This window comes from Schistocerca serialis, chromosome 9 (genome assembly GCF_023864345.2).
Source record: "Schistocerca serialis cubense isolate TAMUIC-IGC-003099 chromosome 9, iqSchSeri2.2, whole genome shotgun sequence".
Taxonomy (NCBI): Eukaryota; Metazoa; Arthropoda; class Insecta; order Orthoptera; family Acrididae; genus Schistocerca; species Schistocerca serialis.
In genome coordinates, this window is record NC_064646.1 from 292240846 (window position 1) to 292250626 (window position 9781).

The window sequence follows — 9781 nt, forward strand, 5'->3', positions numbered from 1 at the left end:
CACGGTGAAGTAAGTGGTAGCACTCAGAATGTCGATAATAGTTGCACATTAAGAACATAAATACGAAAACTGAAATTATAGCCAGAGAGAGAATTCAGAATTACTCTTACAAGGTATTTTAACAGTATCTTAAAAGAAAGTCGCGTACTGAATTAAGAGCTGGCTGCCACACAAGTATGTTTACAAATGGTGAAGGCACTTCAGCGTTTTCGTGAAATTTCCCTAAAATGCAACGAATCCATTAATATCTATGGTAAGATTTACGGGCAAAGTTCCAGCAAATAATAGGTGGAGCTTTCACCACAGGTCGAATTAAGCAGCGTTTCTTTACTTAAACATTTAAATTTTTTATATAATCACAAACAATTTAGATAATTGCAAAATTCAATTGACGTTAGCTATTGCAAATGAGTATGCCAAATGCAGTTGCAGATTACGAATGTAAATACTAAAAAACTTATAACCAAAACCAAATCTTTAAAAAATTCTTAAAAGGAACTTTTATTTTAACAAAAGCACTTGTACTAAATCAACGGCCGGCGGCCACGTAAGCAAACCTGGCGAAGATGTCTTAGGACTCACTGAAATTTGGTGAAAATACAAAAAGTCCATAAGGAACTACCCGGACCAGACACATTAAAGTGACAACTGCCTGTCTTAGACGTCGACGTGCAATGGCTCTTCACAGACGGCAGGTGGCAACACTAGCAATGAAGGGTACCTCAAGTCTACATCTACATCCATACTCCGCAAGCCACCTGACGATGTGTGGCAGGGGGTACCTTCAGTACTTCTATCGGTTCTCCCTTCTATTCCAGTCTCGTATTGTTCGTGGAAAGAAAGTTTGTCGGTAAGCCTCTGTGTCGGCTCTAATCTCTCTGATTTTATCCTCATGGTCTCTTAGCGAGGTATACGTAAGCGGGAGCAATATACTGCTTGACTCCTCGGTGAATGCATGTTCTCGAAACTTCAACAGAAGCCCGTGCCGAGCTGCTGAGCGTCTCTCTTGCAGGGTCTTATCTGTCATCTCCGTAACGTTTTCGCGATTACTAAATGATCCTGTAACGAAGCGCGCTGCTCTACGTTGGATCTTCTCTATCCCTTCTATCAACCCTATCTGGTACGGATCCCACACCGGTGAGCAATATTCAAGCAGTGGGCGAACAAGTGTACTGTAACCTACTTCCTCTTTTTCGGATTGCATTTCCTTAGGTTTCTTCCAATGAATGTCAGTCTGGCATCTGCTTTTACGACGATTATTTTATATGGTCATTCCATTTTAAATCACTCCTAATGCGTATTCCCAGATAATTTATGGAATTAACTGCTTGCAGTTCCTGACCTACTATATTGTAGCTAAATGATAAAGGATCTTTATTTCTATGTATTCGTAGCACATTACACTTGTCTACATTGAGATTGAGTTGCCATTCCCTGCACCATGCGTCAGTTCGTGGCAGATCCTCCTGCATTTCAGTGCAATTTTCCATTGTTACAACCTGTCGATGTACTACAGCATCATCCGCAAAAAGCCTGTGAACTTCCGATGTTCTCCAAAAGGTCATTTATATATATTGTGAATAGCAATGGTCCTACGACACTCCCCTGCAGCACACCTGAAATCACACCTACTTGGGAAGACTTCTCTGCATTGAGAACGCAGGGACAATGGAGTCGTCGTCATGCGGAAACGGAGCGATTTGTCTGACGTCGGAAAGGTCTTGATCATTGGCTTTCGGGCCAAAGGTGGAGCCATTTACGAAACGGCTAAGTTTATCGAAGACGGATGCGGAGATGTGTACGAGTGAAAAGATGAGCAGCTGTTGAACAACTGGCCGTCCACATGAACCGAGGGGCTACCAACAGTGACTCCTCAACGACCGTTCAAAGAACGTTGCTGTGAATGGTTGTCTGCAGTTGGTGCCTGGTTCATGCACCCATGCTGACTGGTGTTCATCGACGACGAAGGCTGGAATTTGTACGCCAGTGCCGCAACTGGACGTCCTCTGTGTGGCGTCAGGTGGCCTTCTCAGATGAATCACGTTTTATGCTCCTTCGGATAGATGGCGATTGGTGTGTATATCCTGCAACAATTGTCGTAAGAGTCCAGGCCCGAGGAGGAAGCGTTAAGGCCTTGGGAACGTTTTCGTGGCATTCCCTGGGCGATGCCACCATTCTGGAATGCATTATGGATCAACGCAAGCATGCATTTACCTTGGAGACCATGTCCGTGCAGTTTTTCCCTTGGCGCGATGGTCTCTACCAGCAGGACACTGCAACATGTCACACAGCTCGCAGTGCACGTGCAGGGTTCGAACAGCACCAGAATGAGTTCACCCAACTCCCGTGGTCACCAAACTCATCGCATTTAAATCCAATCGAGAATCTGCTGGGACACTTCGATTGGGCAGTTTGCACCATAGACCATCAATAGATGAAACTAGCGCAGTTAGTCACGGCGCTGGAGTCGTCATGGCTCCACACCTCAGTCAGTACTTTTCAGAGCCTCACTGATACTCTTCGTGCACGTCCACGCTGCAAAAGGTGGTTATTCAGGCTTTTGACAGACGCTCACATTAATGTGACAGGACAGTGTGTACAACAGGTTCCTGTTGCTCAGTGGCCAAGGAAAATAGTGTCCTGAAATTATACTAAAAGACGCCTTTATAATGGTGTTTCTAAGAGGTACATAAAGATTTAAGGACACTTTTCTAAACAAGCCACATATACAATGAAGGCTTTCACGATCAGCTGCCGAGAGTTCTTCCGGGTTGTATGGCCGTGGTCCATGGAACTCTTCCATGTCTGGCGTTTCGTCCATCAAGCTACGTTGGTGGGCATCTTCGGAGGTGCTCCTGGTCGTGCTGAGTCAGTCGGCAAGACTTAGCACAACCAGGAGCACCTCCGAAGATTTCCATCGTAGCTTTGGACGCAACGTCAGGGATAGAAGAGTTCCATAGACCACGGCCAAACAACCCGGAAGAATTCTCGGCAGCTGAAACTACATATAAATTAAATAATAGAAAAATTCTTAGCGAGACCAACGCTGAACCTCAGGGGCAGCAGACATCGGCAGTAGCCGCTCAAATACACAGTCATAGTGGGCAAGGCCCAGCATGCAGCATGACATACTGAAAGACTGACAAAACATAGACAAGGGACTAGTTCCAAAAACACCGAGTGGAAAGTGAGGTGGATTTAATATGCTCAGAAGGTCAACAGTCTTATCAAAATAGATCTCTTTTGACGGACGTATCACAAAATCTGTTTGGTAACTGTACAGTGAGGTCCCTGATAACTAAGCCTTAAGCGCAGATATGGACAGAATTAAACAATATCTAGTTTTAAAAACAAAGAGTAAAATAAGTTTATCAACTATTCAAAGCACTAGAAAAATACACTGAATAAACACTATTTTCGTAAAATGCAAGACGCTGGATAATATGTGAGATAAGGAATTTTATGTAAACTGAACAGTAGACACTGACTAACATGATACAAATGAACAAGGTGGATAATCTAGAAAATAATGGTATAGAAAGTGCATCTTACTCATATCAAGCTCCTCAGTAACGTCGCGAACGGATATCAAATTTTAACTTCACGCACGTCCACCAGTGTGAGTGCAGAAACACCAAAGCAACCAAAAAATATTCAAATGTGTGTTAAATCGTGGGAGACTTAACTGCTAAGGTCATCAGTCCCTAAGCTTACACACTACTTAACCTAAATTATCCTAAGGACAAACACACACACACCCATGCCCGAGGGAGGACTCGAACCTTCGGCGGGACCAGCCTTACAGTCCATGACTGCAGCGCCATAGACCAAAGCAACCCTTTACCTCAAAACACTCGCCAGAATAATGACATCTATATCTAGTAGGCACGGAGGAAACCAGGATGCCGCAACAGAGCACACTAACCTAAGGACATCGCACACATCCATGCTCAAGGCAGGATTCGAACCTGCGACTGTAGCAGCAGCGCGGTTCCGAACTGAGCCCCTAGAACCGCTTGGCCACAGCGGCCGGCGCGGAGCACTCAAACCTGCCGCTGTTTACGCACGCACTCCTGCGGTTAAGCGTCGTCTGGTGTCCAAGAACCAGTCCATAGGCATATCTAGCGTAGATAACTACCGATACTCGTCGCGTGAGCATGGCACAGTCATAATGGAAATCTTTCTTCGGCAAAAGACTCCTAGCTGCCGCAACCTCTGGACATACAGAGGCAAACATCGTCTGCTGCTCCAGCCAAACGAAGCTTCGCATTAACTACAGGCCACACCCAACTTTGTTGGTCTGCAGCCCCACTTTCCGACTCCAGGCGGCGCAGTTGAGCTTCCTCCAGGATTTATTCACTTTCGACAGCAGATTTCAGCACCTCTCTGCTCACCGCATGGTTACAGCGTCCGCACATCCTCTCACTACACGGAAGCACGCATACACTAGCAGCTCTCAAGGCCACCCACATCGGTATAAAACAAGGACAGCTGGCGCGGAATAGCTGTCCCGGAACATCACACATGAACATTTATCTGCCATAAACCACAGGTGCTGGCTCCCAGATTTATCGATGTGGCCGATTCCGTCCCCGTCTTCAGACCATCCACTCCTTTACCACACCGCCACAGGTAACCTCAGTGTGGATCTGTATCTACCAAACTTGCCTATGTACATGACCCCAGTGGTGCCAGAGGCTGAAGAGCCATGCTGGCGGTGCCATTAGCTGGGGAGGTAAACCACTGTTTCGTGTATTCCAGTCATGATCATCATGGAATGTAGGCGACGGCTGAATCGACAGCGCCCGCTTATGTGGAACTTGCTGACTTCATGGTCATTGTTTCTTCTGTTCTGCTGTTCTGCCCACTAAATGCGAGTATGTAACTCTCTAAACTAAACCAAGTTTTCCATTTATATTCTAATTTCTAGTTCACTTTGATTTCACTAATTTATTTACTTAAGTACCACTCAACACAACAGGCGAGGCTGTGCCACCCGCAACCTGCCATTCGGACCGCGGGGAGCTAGGAAACGCCTGAAAACCTGCTCCAGGGTGCACGCCAACATGGGGTGTATGCGCCCGCAGAGAGACAGGAGGGGCCGAAGGGTCGAACTCCATCGGGCCGGGGCACCCGACGGGCGAAGACGACATATGGTCCGGAGCGGGCAAGAGTTCCATGTCGGAGGACAACTGGTCACCGGAAGCGATCGGCGGCGCGTGACCCAGGGAGGCGCCCGGCGGCTGCAGCGAAGCGGCCACTGCGGGCGTCGCCGGCGGGAGAACAGGCGGCGGCGGCGGCGCGTCGCCATGGGGCAAAATGGAAGGCTGCGTCGGTAACACCTGGGGCTGAGGCGAGCCAGTAGATGGGTCCCCAGGGCGCTGACCGGACGGCACCGTCGCTGAAAGCAGACGGCGAGCGGCAGATCCCATGCGACGACAGACGCGCAGCTGATTGAGATGCCGACGCACCTCATCAGAGGCCCCCAAAACCAGATACATAGCGCGTCCGAGGCAGCGGAGAATGCGCCCCACGAGCCAACGCCGTGAACCTCGGTAGTGACGATAGTAGACAACGTCGCCTGGAGCAAAAGCAGGTGTCTGCCGCTGCACAGGAACCTGATGCGGCGGATGTAGCAAAGACATCAACGTTCGATGATGACGACCTTGGAACAACTCAGCCGGCGAGCGACCATCTCGGGGCTGAGAGCGATACGAGGACAAAAAAAGCAATAACGCGTCCTCCCGAGAATGCGACTCTTTCAACTTCAACATCTGTGACTTGAAAGTCCTGACCAATCGTTCAGCGGCACCGTTTGACTGTGGCGAAAACGTCGCGGACGTCAGATGTTGAATACCATTGGCCTTGCAGAATGACAAATTCGGCGGACATGAATTGTGGGATATTGTCGGAAACAATAGTCTATGGAAGACCTTCAATGCAAGAGATAGCAGATAACGCTTGGATGATGGCAGATGACGTCGTGGAAGACATCCGGACAACAAAAGGAAAATTGAAACTTCCTGGCAGATTAAAACTGTGTGCCCGACCGAGACTCGAACTCGGGACCTTTGCCTTCTCATTCTGGAAACATCCCCCAGGCTGTGGCTAAGCCATGTCTCCGCAATATCCCCTCTTTCAGGAGTGCTAGTTCTGCAAGGTTCGCAGGAGAGCTTCTGTAAAGTTTGGAAGGTAGGAGACGAGGTATTGGCAGAAGTAAAGCTGTGAGTACCGGGCGTGAGTCGTGCTTCGGTAGCTCAGTTGGTAGAGCACTTGCCCGCGGAAGGCAAAGGTCCCGAGTTCGAGTCTCGGTCGGGCACACAGTTTTAATCTGCCAGGAAGTTTCATATCAGCGCACACTCCGCTGCAGAGTGAAAATCTCATTCTGAAAAGGAAAATTACTGAATGAATCAACCACAACCAACCATCGAGCATTCCAGAATGGACCAGCAAAATCGATGTGTAAGCGTTGCCAAGGGGAAGTGGCTTTTGGCCATGCAAAGAATTTCCGCGGTGGTGCTGATTGTTGTTCGGCACACACCATGCAAGAAGAGCACATATTCGTAATCGCGGCATCGATTCCGAACCAAGTACAGTGCTGACGAGCAAGTTGTTTTGTTCTCACTATACCCCAATGTCCTTGGTGGAGAAGCTTTAAGACAAAGGACTGTAACGAACGTGGGACTACGACAGCAAAACACCACGTCGAACAAAAAGTCTCTTCTTGTGAGCAAAAAATCAGCGAACCAACGGATCCCCGATCCATGACTTTGACAAGGGCCATTGCGTAGCAACAAAACGCAGAACGGTAGTAAGAACAGGGTCAGCAGCTGTGGCTGTAGCTACACGACGAAAGTCAATCGGAAACGATTCGACCACGTCATCGGTTGCCGCATCATTGAACATGCAAGCAAGTTCGGAGGAATCGAATGCCCTATCCTCAGCAACAGGCAAACGGGACAACGCATCGGCGTTTCCGTGCTGAGCAGTGGACCGATACAAGATATCGTAGCGGTACTGCGAGAGGAAAATAGACCAGCGAATGAATTTCTGCGCTGTACGTGGAGGTACAGGCTTGTTCGGATGAAAAATCGATGTCAAAGGTTTGTGGTCTGTGATGATGGTAAAGTGACGACCATACAAGAAATCATGAAACTTGGTAACACCAAATACGAGAGCCAATGCTTCTTTCTCGATCTGTGAATAATTTCTTTGCGCAGAGGAGAGCAATTCGGACGCAAAGGCAATAGGGCGATCGTGCGATCCATCTTTGTGCGCAAGCACCGCACCGATCCAGAAATCCGATGCATCCACCATCAACAAAAGGGGCTTCTGAGAATCGAATGGCATAAGGCAAGTATTGGAAAGCAACGCCGATTTCAACTGGCGAAAGGCGCGTTCGCGTTCCGTCCTTCCGGAGATCACAATATCGTCCAGATAGTTCGCAGCAGTAGGGACCGACGCACAAACAGTTTGGAGATATTGCTGAAACAACGCAGGGGCGGATGCACACCCGAATGGCAGTCGTTTGAATCAATACAAACCAAGATGCGTGTTAACCACCAAAACGCGCTGGGATTCTTCGTCTACCGGTATTTGCAAGTACGCATCTGCTGTGTCCAACTTCGAAAAATATTTACCCGGGCGCAGTTTGTCAAAAAGATCTTCCGGGCGAGGTAAAGGAAAAGTTGCAATCACTAGTTGTGGATTCACTGTTGCCTTGAAGTCCACACAAAGTCTCAATTTTCCCGAAGGTTTTGGCAAAATTACTAAGGGTGATGCCCAGAGAGAAGCCTGCACACGTTCAATTACATCTTGTGATTCCAAATCGTGTAATTTTTTTACGACCTCATCACGCAATGCGTGGGGAACATTACGCGCTCTGAAAAATTTCGGTTGCGCATTTGCTTTCAGTTCCAAGTGTGCTTTATAGTTCTTAGTGCAACCAAGGCCCGGTGCAAAAATGTCTGCAAATTCTTCACATAGACGAGAAACACTGTCTGAAGGCACAGTCTGGTTCACTGATAGGACCTGATTTACGATAGACAAGTTAAACATCTGAAATAAATCGAAACCAAACAAGTTCACTGCAGAAGAAGAACGAAGGACACAAAATGACACAAGTTTTGTTTGTCCTTTGTATGTTGCAAGAAGGCTGCACTGTCCTAACACAGGGATCTCTTGACCTGAATAGCTAGTTAGCCTAACATTTGCTGCACGCAACAGAGGTGTGCCCAGCAGTTTGTAAGTGTCTTGATTGATCAGTGAAACTGCAGCTCCGGTATCGAGCTGGAATGGTATCACTTTGCCATTAATGTCCAAGTCTACATAAAGTTTATTGTCCTGCTGACAACAAGAGAGACTGTCTCGTGCATCGTGAACTGACACTGGTACAAAATCACTTGCGACTTGACGGGATTTCCGGCGATGTCGACACACACCATTTGTGGGACGAACACAATCACTGTTTGAGAGAGTGGCACTGGGCGGAGTGGAATGAACTACATGAATTTTCATGGGTGAAGTTTCACGAGCCTGAGTATCCTTGGTTCGAATTCAGCGCGAATCAAAGGGCCTGGAATGGTTGTGAGTTTCCGATCTGAGCATTCTCTGGCAAACACTCTGAACATGTCCTTTTTTATTACAGAAGAACAAATAGGCTGGCGTGACGGGCAATTCTCACACGAATGTCTAGTAGCAACTCGGGAATGATTTTAGCACTGCATTTGCTTGCCTGCGTGGCACACGTGGCTGAGGGCCTGGCGGCAGTGGCACGGCCGGGCGCGAGAGCTGTTTACTGCTCCGTGCAGCTCGCCCAGCGGGCCGGTTAACCTGACACATGGCTGGTGAAGTTTCAAATGATTCCTGAGCAAAGTCAAGTGTGTCCTGCCAATCCAATATGTCCATCACTTGTTGAAGTTTCAAAATCTGTTCCCATATACGAACATCAGAAATGTTCTGTGCAATTGCATCATGTACCATAGTATCTGAATAAGGGAGTCCACATTGACACTCAAAAGCACAATCCCTAGTAAGGCCTTGCAAGGTTGCAACCCACTCCCGATTAGTCTGACCTGCCATACGTTTTGTATGAAAGAAGGTATACCTTTTTGCAACTACATTGACTGATTCTTTGAAATATGCATCTAATGCAGACAAAATTTCGTCGTAGGACAGAGTTGCTACGTCGGGGAAATAATTTGACTATCACACGGGACATATTCACACCGACCGATGATAACAAAAAAGGCTGCCGATCATTACCTTGAATTCTGTAGGCGGCGAGATGGAATCCAAATTGGCATGACCACTCCGTCCAGCTTTCCAGTGCAGCATTACAAGGACGAAAAGTTGGTGCAACTGCGTGTTGTGGCTGCGTTAGCGGTGGAGCGGCGGCTGCCGCGTCGTTTTGCATTGCACGTTGACCCTGGATGAGCTGTCCAAGGGCATCCAGTAATGCCTGTGTCTGCTGATTCTGTAAGCGATAAAATTCGGACAGTACATCTAGAGATGGTGGCGAAGCCATTACACAAGTAAATCAGGGCAGTATAGTTAAGAACGCGATATTGCCTCGTCGCCAATGTTGTGGTTGGCAGGAGAGCCAACACCGTGTTACTAGAGGAAGCCGAAAAGCACACGTTTTAGCTCACGCAGGCTGGCGTGAGGTCTGGAACAGGACAAGGAAATTAGAATTTAGAAAAACGGACGTAGCTGGTGGAATACTTAACTTTAATCCGTTAATGAAGAACGTCGGTCTTGACGGTACATGAATCAATATCAA

General features: G+C 47.7%; 1 non-coding gene across 1 annotated transcript; it reads left to right on the top strand.

Annotated features, from left to right (window-relative positions):
• The first annotated feature begins 6245 nt into the window (after window positions 1-6245).
• Window positions 6246-6320, top strand: Trnap-cgg (transfer RNA proline (anticodon CGG)). The gene has a single exon. It is a non-coding gene; the product is annotated as a tRNA-Pro (tRNA).
• Window positions 6321-9781: the final 3461 nt, after the last annotated feature.